The following is a 14,508-nucleotide window of genomic DNA, read 5'->3' on the forward strand; positions in this document are numbered from 1 at the left end:
GTGATTTGGAAGGAAATTGGAGTTCAACTCCCCCTCCCTTTCTTTCCCCTTCCCTTCCCCCTATTTCCCTCCCCTCCCTTCCCTTTCCATCCTTATTTTCTATCCAAACACAGCGTAAATTGGAGTTCAACTCCCCCTCCCTTTCTTTCCCCTTCCCTTCCCCCTATTTCCCTCCCCTCCCTTCCCTTTCCATCCTTATTTGCTATCCAAACACAGCGTAAGTGTCTAACCACCAAACTATGTGACTTTTTATGTAATCTTTTGAATACAAAATATTAATATGTAGCAAATGACAATATGAACAACATATTAAATTACAAGGAAATTGAAGCATAAATTACAACGTATATTTATGGGCCTTATGGTTAACACGTCACTCGTATATCGCAGCGGGCTTCTGTCGTGTTAATCATAGCCATTGTATGTACTCCCTCAATCCTTTTTTCAAGAGACTACATCTCATTTTGGGATAACCTTAATTAAGAGTGTATTTCTGTTTAACGATTGTACTTTTTTTCCTTTTTGATGATTTTACAACCTTTTTTTTTGTTGTACTTTTGACATCATTTCCTAAGATCTTTTCTCCCCCTCTCATCAATAATTCTCAACCATTATTTCTTTCTCTTTATCACTCTCTAATCTCACATGCATTTTCACTTTTGCTACCACTAAAACACATCATTGTAACATTTCCACCCATCTAAATTTTTTTTATTTTATTTTACTACCACTCAAAATCACATTTTTTTTAATTTCACTACCAGTAGGCAGCGTCTGTTACCATAGCCGTTTGGGGGCCCCACTTCAACGACTCTTTTATCATTTTTCATTATAAAATAAGGGCTTTGAACCCATTTATTCATATGCTCAATTCTCTCTCAAGATTAACCCAATTAAATCAAAATCCTGCAATTGAAATCTGAAAGTTGCTGCAGATTTTCACAAATTAATTTGAAGAGGTTGCTTGAGTCTGAATTTGAACACGTGAATGAAGGTGAACATTTGTAATTTAAGTAATTTATTTCCTTATGCGATTGAATTAAGGTTCATGTTTTCTGAATATAGGGCTTTTAAGTAGGGATATGTATTATAAAAATTGATGTTGTGGGTTTGGTATATAATCAGTATATGAATGTAATTAAGGTGATATTTGGGTGAATTGCAGGATTAATGTCATTGATTAGTGGCTCTCCCTCGAAACAAAGGAAGTGTGACTATGGGAATCCTATGGCTAGGCTGACTTCATGGACAAGGGAGAACCCTGGCAGAAAGTTCAAAGCCTGTAAATTTTTTGATTCTAAAACAGAAAGTAGGGGATGCAAGTGCTTTGAATGGGTGGATGAGGATCAAGGCACTGATTGGCAAAGGAATGTAGTCAATCAGCTTGTTTTAGACAAAAATTGATGAGAGGAGAAATAAACTCACTACATAGAGAAGTTAAAGACTTAAGTGGGCAAAGAAGGTGTTCGTTTGCTGAATGAGAATGACAACCTATAAGTGAAGTGCAAAGGCTGTAAGTTATGAGAGGAAGAAATACAACATGGATGTTGGTGAATGGACTTGTGTGTTAGCAATTGTAATGTGTTGTGTTATTGTGATTTTAGGTTTATTAATTGTTATCAAATGAGATTAGGGTTGTGTTATTGCTGTTGTACTTAGATTAAGTAGTTTTAGGACTACAAATTGCAAACGTAAGAGTTTCATGTATTTGGAATAAAATGGTGCAAGTTTAGTTTTATTCTGTTGGCAATTAAAATAGCATAATTCATTGCAACATAACATAACAGTACGTCATTGCAACATAACACAACATAAAATTCATCGCACAAAAGGGAAATTAAAGCAATTAGGTACAGACAACTTGTTGTGACAATTAACAGAACAGTTCACCTATATCACTAAAAATGTTGATAATTCCTCGAAATTACATAAAACAACTTGACAAAAGACTTTTATCCTAAAAAGGTAGTGCTTCCTAATTTGTTTTCTTTTTGCAATTTTCCTTTCTCTGCTTGTTTGTAGACTGTGCTGGGGATGAAGTTGAAGCTTAGGATTGTTGGGTGCAGATAGGAGGTTGTTGGGGTTGCTGATCTTGAGTGAATTTCTTGTTAGCTATGCTCCATGGACCAGGGGTGCCACCAGTACACCAAAAAAAAAAAAAAAAAACCAATGAGAAAAAACAAGCTCCCTTTAGATGACAGAATACCCAAAATTCAGGTTACTCACCTTCCTAAGAGCCCTTTCCTCCTTCCTTCTTTGTTCCTTTATCCACTCATTTTGAAAAATTGGTTTGCTTGTTGTCTTTGGCTTAGAAGGTGGTGGAGGAGCTTCTATTGCTGCATTGCCATAGGTCTTGGATTAATGGCCAAGATCTCCATAATTCCTACACCTTTTCTGTGCTTTTGGTTCTTTGTCAGTGGACTTTGTTGCACCTTCACCCTTTTCAAGCTTCCTTTTCTTTAACTTTGGCCTTCCAAGCATAATTTTCACAGCAGGTGGAAATGGCTCTCTGAACTTTTGTTTTTCCCAATGCTTGGTCCTGACATAGGCTTCACAGGCTCCCCATATGCATAAATATAAGTCTGCCTACTATAATACACATCCACAAAGTCTTTAGGGTCCACACTCTTGTCCATTATGCAGGCAAACCCATGTACACATGGAATGATATATTATATGCCTTATTCCAATTTACGGATCAAAATTTATCATGGTTTTAAAAACGCAAAAAAAAAAAACAGGAATTACCGCGCACAGTGTAAAAGCACCGTGTCACGTCAAAATCTGACGTGGCAGGGTGCCTGGTGCCGTGACATACACGGTGCTTTTTCCGTGATTTGTCCAAGCAAAAATCCACCGTGGCACGGTACTGTAGGGAATATTTCAAGCATTATCCCTATCTTGAACCCCACTGTGATCATACACTTAAGCATGGTGGCGTCCAAAGGGAAGGAAGCTAGAGCAAAAGAGTCGCCAACAAGTTTAGGAACTTGTAAACCGTTCACGAGGTGAAGGTTACACTCCTTAACGATCCAAGAGATCGTTAACTCCAATAGGTCTGGAACCATGACTGGTAGTTCGGGGATGAAGGTACAAATCCAACCTAAAAGATATTGCACCTGCCTTAATAATAGGCCTCTACTTTATTCTGATCGTATTCATGTGTGCTTTCTGACTAACATGCAATCAATAGGATTAACCATAAACCTGTTTAATCTATGTTGGTTGAATATTAATGCACAAATAAACTATTATTGGCGATCACTTGAATTATAATCAAATTAACCCTAAACAAGATTATTAATTATCTTATATAAGCGTGATTACAAGTACAAATTCCCTTTAAACATGCATAAAAGGCAGGATCAAGCAATAACAATAAATATCAAGCAACATAATAATCATCATAAAATTATCATAATAATAATAATAATTATAATAAACAATCATCATCATCATGTTAAAGCATAATAATAGCAAGATCCTAGGCATGGTACTAACAAGATTAATAACAAACCCTAGCATGTCACTAAACAATAAAGATCAAAGCTTTAAACCTAACATGATACTAATATGAATATTAGGAAAAGAATAAGAAGCATCGCAGGAAACACAATTGTCATATTTGATATTAGAAATTACCCTAAACATGATACTAGGAAGATCAAAAAGCCCTAACATGATACTAGAAATCATAATAAAAACCTAGACATGATTTCTAAATCATAATATCAATAAAACCATTAAAGCACTTATTTGGATGCCTCATACCTCTTTCTAATAACAAAATACACGCGTTAGTAACTTCAAGGAAAATATAAAATCAAACAATTAAATTAAATAATTGAAATAGAGATTAGGGACCAAACCCTCAGAAATACCAAACCTTTCACGTCTAGGGCGAAGGCAACTTCGAATTTGGCTAGGTGTGTCTAGTGCTAATGATGAGGAATTGTGTTTGTAAAAAGCTAGGCTTAGAAAGAGAGAGAGAATCAAGAAATTCTTGATGAGAGTTGGTGATTGAAAAAGGGTAGATATGACCTCTATTTATAGAGAAAAAAGAGAGTCGAAGAATAAGAAAAGAATCCGAATTCGAATTCGAATCGAAATAGAACTCGATGGACAACAATTTTTGCGGATTTTGTTTTTCTCATATGTTTTGATCTAGAAGTCCAAATAAGGCATATGATATGTAGTTGGAAAGCTCTTGAATTCTACTTTCCAATCCAATTAGAATCAGATTAAAATCTTTTGTAGATAAAAATATATGGCCGAAATAGTGGAACGGTGTCAGTTTTGGATAGAGTTTCATATCTCATTCATATCTTTTTCGTTATAGCTCGGATTTAGTATAATAATATATCATTGGAAAGATAATTTCAATATTTATTTAACCATATAAAACTTGGATAAATATTATGAGGCACAAAAATAAAATCTGACTGTCTTTGAACATCTTTAAATTCGAATAGAATTAGAATTTAAGAAAAAGGAAAGTTTTAAAAAAGAAAAGTTTTTATTTAACTCAAATTCTTTAATCTTATCTTTTCAAAAAGGATAATTAAGATCTTTTAAAAACTTATAGAAGCTTCTAATTAATCCTAATTATTTTAAGAATAGGATTAAACCTTTGGACCCTCCACATGATCATTGGGTCGTAGGTAAAAACCGGTTTGGGCTCAGTTTAGTATTTTGGCCATAACTTCCTCATTATTCATCGAAATTAGGCTTATAATATATCGTTGGAAAGGTCTTTTCAAAACCCATCCAACTAAATCATTATTGGACCCTTATCATGGACCAAACTAAACTGGTATGCACGTTTTTAAAAAATAGGGTAAGAAAAGAAATATTTTCAAAAACAAAAAGAAGAGATAGTTTAATAAAAACATCCTCATCACTAGACTTTTCACACTTTTGCTTTGTTCGATAATCAAATGACGTGAAATGTATTCATCACAGGGTTTGGTTTTGGGGAGACACATTTGGGTGTCTACAGGTACCTGTTGCCGTGACACGATATTTCTCACCGTGTCACGGTGCTTTTTCCGCTTCTTTTCTGCGTTATTCTCACGCACTTTTTTACCATGACACGGTGTACTGTACCGTGCCACGGTGGACATTGCCGCGTCGCGGTGTGCTGTGCCATGAAACGGTACATGTTCCGTGTCACGGGAATTTCCCGTGTTTTCTCTACGTTTACCCTAACGCGTTTTATCCTCCGTTGGTTTTTTTCTGTCCAGCTTCACAGCAAAGTACCCCGCGTCACGGGAATCCTTGTCATGTCACGGCAACATTTTCCGTGTCGCGACATTATTTTTAGGGTTTTTTTTTTATCTTTTCTAGGGTTCCATGTGATCCCCTACTCATTTCCTCTAAAAATACCTCCCTCCTTTCTACAGTTCGGGGCACAAAATCATTCTCTATTCCTCTCTTTTACACCAAAAATCATTCTCTTCTCTCTCTCTCTCTCATATTTTAACCCTTAAACCTATATTCTTAATTACACCATTCTTCCCTTAAGCACTCCAAGGAGTCAATACTTAACTCGAGGTTCCGTCGTTAAACCAAGGTTTGAAAGGTATAATTGACTGAGGGTTTGGACCAAATCAACTCTACTTTTTATTTAATTTAATTGTTTCAATTTGATTAATATTTTTTGAAGTTACTAACAATTTATTCATGATGTAGCAATTTTAAGGAACGCACGTAATGTGAGTAATTAATTAATTTAATTACTTATTTTATTTTAATATTGCTAGTATCATGATTAGGTTAACTTAAAGGAAAAATTAGAAATAATAATCCCAACTTTCATCAATTTAGGTAGAATAATCCCAACTTTGGATTATATTGGAATAATCCGAACTTTAGGGGGTCTTCTTTTTCTTCAATCCCTAACTGGTCAACAAAAGTCAATGACCTATTATATCAGGTCACTTGACACGTGTCAAGTCTTGATTGGTCCAAATTTTTTTAAAAAAAAAAAAACAAAAAAAAAATATCAGAAACCCAACCAACCTCCCCTCCCACACTGTCCCACCCTAACCTCCACCAGAACACCACCACTGCCGAGTCCGTCGTCGATCGCCGACAGCCATTCTTCCCACGTCGACCGCCTATTTCTCATGCCATTTTCCCCCTTCCCCGAAATACCCTCCAACCCCTCCGTGCAAGCACCAGTCCACCACAAAAAACCCATTTCCCTCTCCCAAAAAACCACAAAAACTCCTTCTCCACCTCGAAACCCTAGCAACTAGGGTTTTTAATGGTGTGGGAGGAGTTTTGGGGGGTTTCGGGACTGAGGGAGGAGGTTTTAAGGGTTTTCGCAAAGTGGTTTTGTGGAGGTTTCGAGTGGTGGTGGTGGTGGCTGGAGTAGGTTGACGGTAAAGGAGATTCGTGGGTTTGAGGGTGGTGGTTCAAGGGGGAAGGACGGCTGGGGTTTTCCGAGATTAGTGGCGGCTGGACGGCAGGAAGAAGGTTGTGGGTTGTGGACGGCGGGAGAAGGGTTGTGGGATTGTGGTGGCTGGGGATTCTGTGAGCAACGGGGCTGGGAATCTGGTATTTTTTTTATTTTTATTGTTTTATTGTTTTTTTTGCTAATTAGCATTTATATATATATACAAAAGAAATTAACCTTTTCAACAGGTAACCGGTAATTGGGATTGAAGAAAAAGAAGACCCCCCTAAAGTTCGGATTATTCCAGTATAATCTAAAGTTGGGATTATTCTACCAAAATTGATGAAAGTTGGGATTATTATTTCTAATTTTTTCTAATTTATATTTGATTTGACTAACGCTATTATTGTTAAATTTCTTCTAATATTAATGTTTGTTCTATTATTATTTATGATCACCATATTGCATGTTAAAGGGAATATGTAATTAAAAAACACGTCTAATAAGATAATTTGGACAACCGGCTTTGGTTTCTGTAATCTTGTTATTTATTAAAGTGATCACAATATTTTAGAATTATATGTTACATTAATATTCAAACAATTTAGAATAATTATACTTTGGAGCAAATTGAATCTTCGTTTGCATGCCTTTGAGATCGCAGGAATCACTTTTCACTATAAGAATAGAGTAGAGGCCAATACGGGCGAATGTGACTCCATGACTCACTTCGTACTATCATCCCCGATCCTCCTTTCGTGGTTTCAAACCATATGGAGTTAGTAATATCATGGATTATGAATGGGGTGTAACCTTCAGGGGTCAATCGTTGTTGCCTTTCGTTGTCCCTTAATCGTGGTTGCCTTTGATGATCCGTGAACGGTTTACAAGTTCCTTAAAAACTTGTTGGCGGCTCCCTACTTTCCTTGTCCCTAATCGTATTATGTCAATTCCTACTTCCTATGAGTGCCAAGCATATTCACAACATGCTAACGTAGGCGCACTTTAAACGACGCCTACAATTTGCCGACTCCACTAGGTAGGGTTCTTGGTTATTTATCGATTTGAGTGATCGGTATTTAATTAAGATGAGTGGATGAGATTTGAAATATTCTTAAAAAGTATTCTTATGATTAATTTGGCATTTTTTGCACATACATAGACGTTTTAACGTCACATTTAGGTTTTTCCCATAGGAAAAATTGGATGACCTGGTCGTGAACGAAGAAAATAGGGGCACTAGTCAGATTTCCTTACTTCCGCGCCTTGGGAGAGCTTGACGTGTCACGGCGTCCAGCACCGTGACACGGTAGATTCTGCCGTATCGCGACAGTTTTAAAATCCTTCCAGTGGCTTTATTTCTCTTCTCACAGTCAGCTTCCTTCGATTTTTTTTGAAAAAACGTGTGTGTTCTACACACGTCTTAGCCCCGAGGGATTTAAGCTCTATCAACCAAAAAACGCTCATGGAAAAAAGGGTTCATCCGAGTTTTTTCTAAATCCACCCAAACCATGGTGTCCAGTTCGATTTCATCACGAACTCGTGGAGCCGCCCGTTGGAATACACCCTCGAGGGAGGCTGCCTTGCTAACGTGTCCAAACTATTAACCATGGTACCCTTTTGACACCAAATAAAACCTGACCATAGTGGAACATAGAACTGGACTTTAGGTTGCGAACTATTCTTTGCATTATTGTGCCTACGTGTCCTATGTGTGTATAATTGATTGATTTAATCCTAACCTTAACGATCTTTCTTTTTCTATGGTGGATTATTTTATGACTAACAATTTCCAATTGGACGTTACTCACTTAGTAATTAGCGAAAACTCTAAAATTGACAAAAAAAACAAAAAGCAAAAAAAAAAACTTGTAAAATCACATAAAAACTTGGAACTAATTACCGTGCCACGGCAAAAAAAGCCGCGTCATGGCAATCAATACCGTGTCATGACGTCCTATACCGCACCACGATGCAGGTTTTCCGTGACACGACAGTTGCGCCACGACACAGTGCCCAAGTTTAAGTCCAGTCAGCCCCTATTTTGGTCTTCCGTGCTAATTTGGTCTGCGTGTTAGTCATTTTGTTTACTGTTCATATGTCTAGACATACGAACATACCACGAGTCTTATAACATCACTTAATCACTCACGAGTCATGTATAGTCCACACACTTTCTTTATGTTCCGAGTCGAGTTGTGCACTTGGTTGTTTATGATCGTATACTAGGTTCATGCACCGTTTTTTTTCGTCATAATAAAAAAAAATCAGTAGAGTCTTTCTCACCTGTTTTCAAATGTCTATTTTTTCCCTTCCTTTCCTATCTTGAGCAATGAGTCAAACAATTTAAGTGAATTGTTTGACTTCACAGTACTTGGTCAAGGAGCAGGGGTAGATTAATACAGTTTAAGTCATGACCGTGACAATCTCTTAAATCCAAGAGAGGTTCAAAGAGAACTTCGCCATCTCCACATTACTTATCACCTTTCAATGGTCACTAAAGAAGATATTGAGAACATTAACAAATCCATCGAGGCACTGTCTTCCATGATGCAAACCCTTACCACTAGGGTCACTACCATGGAACAAAACAAGGTCACTATTTCTACCCTTGACAAATTGAAGGAACAAATGAGTAAGATTTCTATGGATTTCACTAATGTGGAATAGCCTCCTACTCCTTTGGATGTGAAAATCAGGCTCCCTACACTAGTGGAAAAAAGGTCATCCGTAACGGGCAGCGTCCGTTACGTATGCGGCCGTTACGGATGGCGATTGTTATTCGTAACGGGCACCGTCCGTTACGAATAAGTACTTATTCGTAACGGGCAACTGAAATTCCCGTTACGAATAAGTACTCATTCGTAACGGGCGTTTCAGTTGCCCGTTACGAATAACCCATTATTTGTAACGGGGCATTCCAAACACCCGTTACAAATAACCCTATTATTCGTAACGGGCACATGTTTTGCCCGTTACGAATAACGGGGTTATTTGTAACGGACAGGTTCTGCTCGTTACGAATAACGGGGTTATTTGTAACGGGCAGAACCTGCCCGTTACGAATACTGTGAGATCCAATTAAAAAAAATAATAGACAGGTGAAATGTCTGTTGCAAATAAGTACTGTGATATCCAAATCCAAATATTTGTTTTCATGACATAAATATATATTATCAATTATATCATGCACACCAAATTTATTTTACAATTAAAAACTGCTTACAAACTCATAATATTGTAAAAGGTTAATGAGTAAACAAAAATGTAAATAATATTATAGCTTAAACAGCTTCCTAGAGCAACAGTAATAGCATAGCAGCAGCAACCATAAGCAGCAGCAACAACGATAACAGTAGCATCTGCAGCAGCAACCTAATCCAATCAATGAAAAAAAAAAATCAAAATCACAAAAATAGATAACACCAAATCAATAACACAAAAAAGGATGAACTTTTCCCATTGAGAGACAAAGAAAGTTACTTGTTTTGCTTGAATATACCCAGATTTCTTTAAGAAAGAATAGAGATTAAAGATAAAGAAAGAATGAGAGTGTGAGATAGAGAGAGCTTCTAAGACAACTCAAGTACTCAACGTAACTAGAACAAACACACATGCATCAATTGAACCAACGTATCACTATTTTGTCAAACGTAAACACTGAAACGATTAAATTTCCAGCAGAGCATAGGTAATAGAGAGAATAATCGGGGGATAAATGATTCAAAACGGCCTTGACCTTATAAAAAATTTACTTCAAGCTAGACCTCCTATATAATGTCAGAAAAAAAAAACTCAATATGAGGGGCAATAATCTTAACTCGGCGCAACACTTTGAACAACAAAATGATAAGGCATCCTTTTGCCTTATCATATGAAGATAGAATTCTATTAAAGCTGATGATTATTTAAAACTAAATACAAACTTGAACTCTCAATTCCATGTCATAGGTTTCGACAAACAGCAGAAGATTGGAAGACAAACAAAATTCATTAAAATAAATTCCATGCTCAGCTCTTACATATGTTTATATTTTCTATCAAGTTTCCATGCTTAGACCATACCTTTTGCAACGTCGGAAGTAAAGTAGACCGTATTTCAAGTCCTTCAAACATGACTGTCGAGTTATCACTTTGGTTGTGCTGTTTAAAATACAGAGGTATCAAAGTGAACAGGGTTTCTACTTCCTTGAAAACACTAGTAGCCAAAGGATCTGAAAAGATTTAGACAGGTGTAAATTTTATTGAATACCTGACTCGAAGAAGTTATATAAGCCCTTGATATTGAGTGAGTGATCTGAGTATTGTTGCGATCCACCCTTAAAGCCTCAAGATGAAATGCTGATCAACAAGAACAGTCATCAAAGAGTTGAAGGCTATGATAAGATAATTGATTTCGGACAGAAAGGCTAAAACATTGTGAGAAGTTACCTTGCTCAGTGACATGCTTCACATCTTTGAATTCTTAAACCTTTAATTATCTATTTTTATTTCCTACACTTAGCCAACACCCTGCAGATTGGATATAATGTCAAAGATAACAAATAAATGCCCCGAGCAAACTATAAGGGGTAGAAGGAGAATTAATAACACAAATTACCTATAAGGGCACAGGGACAGGTGTGTGATCTTGTAAAATCCACTGTGGAGGTGACAAAAGATTGAGTGGAAATCCAAGGTAAGATTATATTGGCTTAAATCCTTCAGCACTCATTTATTTTCTCTTTTTTCCCAGCATCCCTTTAGAGAAGAACAAAAAAACATGATCAAGTTTAAGAGTTCTAGAGTATATTTTTTATTACAAGAATAAATTTTAAGGCAGGACAAAATCAGTTGTTAAGTATGCAAACTAAAATTTGACAAGGAGATTAGGACTATGGAAAACGAACGAAAATCTTCAGAAATACAGGGTATATTATTTCCTGGGATAAATGGATGGCTTCATTGTTAAACAACCATCACAAAGACATACTCTTTGAGCCTATCAATTTCTTATTGTAGCTAACCAATGTACCAAGTATGAAACTAAACATCACATCTTGTAAGAATTCAATACGAAATGCTTAAATACAAACATGTTATTACCTAAATTATTGACATTAGATTTTTTTTCTTACAACACGATCTTGTTTGGTTGCTTAGAGCCTTAGACCAAAGTACAATGACATTATTCAATCTGTATGTACTAGATTTTATACAATCTTTAAGTATCATATTCACAAAATCACAATAGCTTAACTAAATTCATCTAAATTTTTCAGTGTTATATTTGTGACCGTTTCATGAAGAATTGATTACTTGGTGGAACATATTTAGCTATGAAATATTTTAAATTTTCTTAAATTCCTCTTATCTTTCACTAAAAATCTAACAAAATGAAAATTGGTAAAGTTAAATTCATAATAGGCTAGAGACTAGAGAAAGAGAACCCCAAGGAAATTAGAGCAAATTAAATCTACAATCATATGTATCATATTTTTCCCCCACAAAGAAGAATTAAAAAATAAAATTATACTTGAAAAACACAAACCAACTAAATTAGTTGACATTCACTTTAAGTTACGTAGTATATTTAAGCTTAAACTTTTCAATTTAGTTAAAACAAATGTTATGACTACATATCTTGAATAGTTGAATTAAGGTGTTATTAAATTATGATCAAGAGTTAGCCCAAGAAAATATTCAACGGGTAACATATAATGCGATCAAACATGGGCTATACACTTATACGATGTATAATAATAGTCATAGCTACTAAATTGGATACTTGGACAGCTAAATTTTTTATTTAAACAGGCCCATATGTATTAAGCTAATAAGCCTACTATGATCTCAATATGATGATATCTACTCTTCACTTTCACTTCTTCAGTATGTTACATGTATGTTTTGTAATTCGGAGTTTACCATAACCAAAGCCATTTAAGTATTTAACAAGTCATCCTGATTTCTGCTCTAAAAAACTGCAAGCAATTTGAGCAAAATTCCAACAGTAAGCTTGAACAGAAACGGGCAAACATTACCATGAATTATTGAGTGAACGAATGTATAAAACTAGAGTTGTAAACTAGAAATTAACACCAATGCAGTATTTTTCATGGAAAAGTTGATCATAGTGATTAATGGCAAGCCATATTTTTAAAAGGATAACTCCAAAACACGAGCTAAATCAAGTTTAATTACTTGTAATAAGCAAAAGCTTATACTTATACTTCTAAAATCAGAACTCCAATGGATACTCCCATAGTTTGACCATGACAATTTATTCCTGGAGGTTGTACTAGCAGCAGCTGCAACAAGCAAACAACACGAATAATTTAAGAGGATAATTAATTGAGACAGAAATGAAAGTAAAAAAAGAACAAAACATTATCATTTTAGACCATAAAAACAGAAGCAGAAGTTCATTTAGGACTAGTACCTTCTTAATTTAACTTATTAGCGCCGAGTTTCCAACTCCTAGTGCACTTTAAGGCATTCACCAACTTAGGTTTCAAAGATAACAATGTCCTTTCAACTCCCCTTTACTCAGTATAGTACCCGTCATAAGAAGTAGCAACATACATAGGAATAGCCAGGAAGTCGCGAGCCATCCTTGATAGCTAAGGATACTTATAGCCGTTATCTTTCCACAAGTGCAGCACGCTGAAATTCCCCACCCATGACAAGATAGGCTCCTCTAGATAACAAATCAAAATCACTCTTTTGGGCCTTACCATGCACAGATTGCATTCAGTGACATTACTCCTTCAGCAAACTCAGATTTTCACTCAGTACGAATCACAGAATTTTAAAATAAATAAATAAATAACTTGTAAAAATAACAAAGGAAGTGAAAAAACAAAGAACAAGCATTATTTCTACCACAACACTTGCCCCAAAACAAAACACATCCAACAAGAATTACAATAGTTCATACCCGAAATCATAACATCAATTCTAACGGAATAACTAATGACAATTAAGACAACCCCCACCTCCAAAAAATCCCAAATACCGAATTCAAAAACCCAAAAATCCCATCAACTAATCTCAAGAAAATCACATCAAATAACACAACGAAAAGACAATTAAAAGTGATTTGAAAAAAAACCCATCAAGCTACATTCCTCAAATTTTAAAAAAACAAGCGTAGATCTACAAAAACTACATAAGAAACCCAGGAAAAAAAACAGAAAATAGAAATTGGTTACGGGAATGAATTAAGAGTATTTAACATGATAAATGACATCCTTATATCCATGGAAATGCAGTATCATCCGTGTTTTCATACATAAATGCCCAAAACTACCCAATGTCACCCCAAATGCCAAAAATGAATCAAATACAAAATAAAGCAAATTAGAATTCAAGAATTTAAAGAATTAGATGCTCAGAAATCAATTCAAGAAGAGGAAAAAACAATTTAAGGACTTCTTACCGCCGGCAAAGATATCACCAAGAGTTCCATCACCGCCGGTTACACCTCCGCCCAAAAACGACGCCGCTTGGGAGCTCGTGTGTGAAGCCGCCGGTCAAATTGCTCCTCGAAATGAGAGGGCTTGAGTTTGAAATGAGAGAAAGAGGTGAATGACGGGAGGAGAGGAGAGGAGAGAGAGAGGGAGTGAGGGACTGATGAGAGAGAAAGAGGTGAAACCCTAAAAAGCCAAGTATTGGGATCCTCTCATCATTTGGGCCAAGTTTGGGCATTTACGTGTAATATAGTATTTGTAACAGGCAAAATAGTGTCCGTTACGAATACTTATTTATTCGTAACGGGCACTAATATTTCCGTTACGAATAAATAAGTATTCGTAACGGGCACTAATTTGTCCGTTACAAATACATACGTATTCGTAACGAAGACTATTTTGCCCGTTACGAATAAATAAGTATTCGTAACGGACACTATTTTGCCCGTTACGAATATCTTAATTGTAACGGGCAAAGCTTTGCCCGTTACAAATAGCCTGTTACGAATGAGATTTTTTCCACTAGTGCTAAAAAGTTCTCCACTGCTGTTATTCCAAAGTTCAAGCCCATTGACAATCCAATATTCCATTTGAAGGCGTTCTTTACAACTGTGGCTGTTAAGGGATTGGACGTAACACTCTTCCCTACGGTGTTCC

The 14,508-nt window shown here is 36.0% G+C and overlaps 1 long non-coding RNA gene across 5 annotated transcripts; it reads right to left on the bottom strand.

The window, feature by feature from the left end:
- Positions 1-9,529: 9,529 nt before the first annotated feature.
- On the bottom strand, positions 9,530-14,019 carry LOC145556520 (uncharacterized). Of its 5 annotated transcripts, none has more exons than XR_014091893.1 (8): positions 13,821-14,019; positions 12,822-13,111; positions 12,584-12,690; positions 11,001-11,140; positions 10,832-10,912; positions 10,653-10,741; positions 10,466-10,543; positions 9,530-9,775 (listed from the first exon to the last, which is right to left on the bottom strand). It is a non-coding gene; the product is annotated as an uncharacterized LOC145556520 (long non-coding RNA). The 5 variants fall into 5 exon arrangements; XR_014091890.1 differs by having other exon boundaries at positions 12,822-13,147; XR_014091886.1 differs by having other exon boundaries at positions 12,613-12,690; positions 12,822-14,019.
- Between the last annotated feature and the right edge of the window lie 489 nt (positions 14,020-14,508).

Source organism: Chenopodium album, chromosome 1 (genome assembly GCF_948465745.1).
Source record: "Chenopodium album chromosome 1, dcCheAlbu1.1, whole genome shotgun sequence".
Taxonomy (NCBI): Eukaryota; Viridiplantae; Streptophyta; class Magnoliopsida; order Caryophyllales; family Amaranthaceae; genus Chenopodium; species Chenopodium album.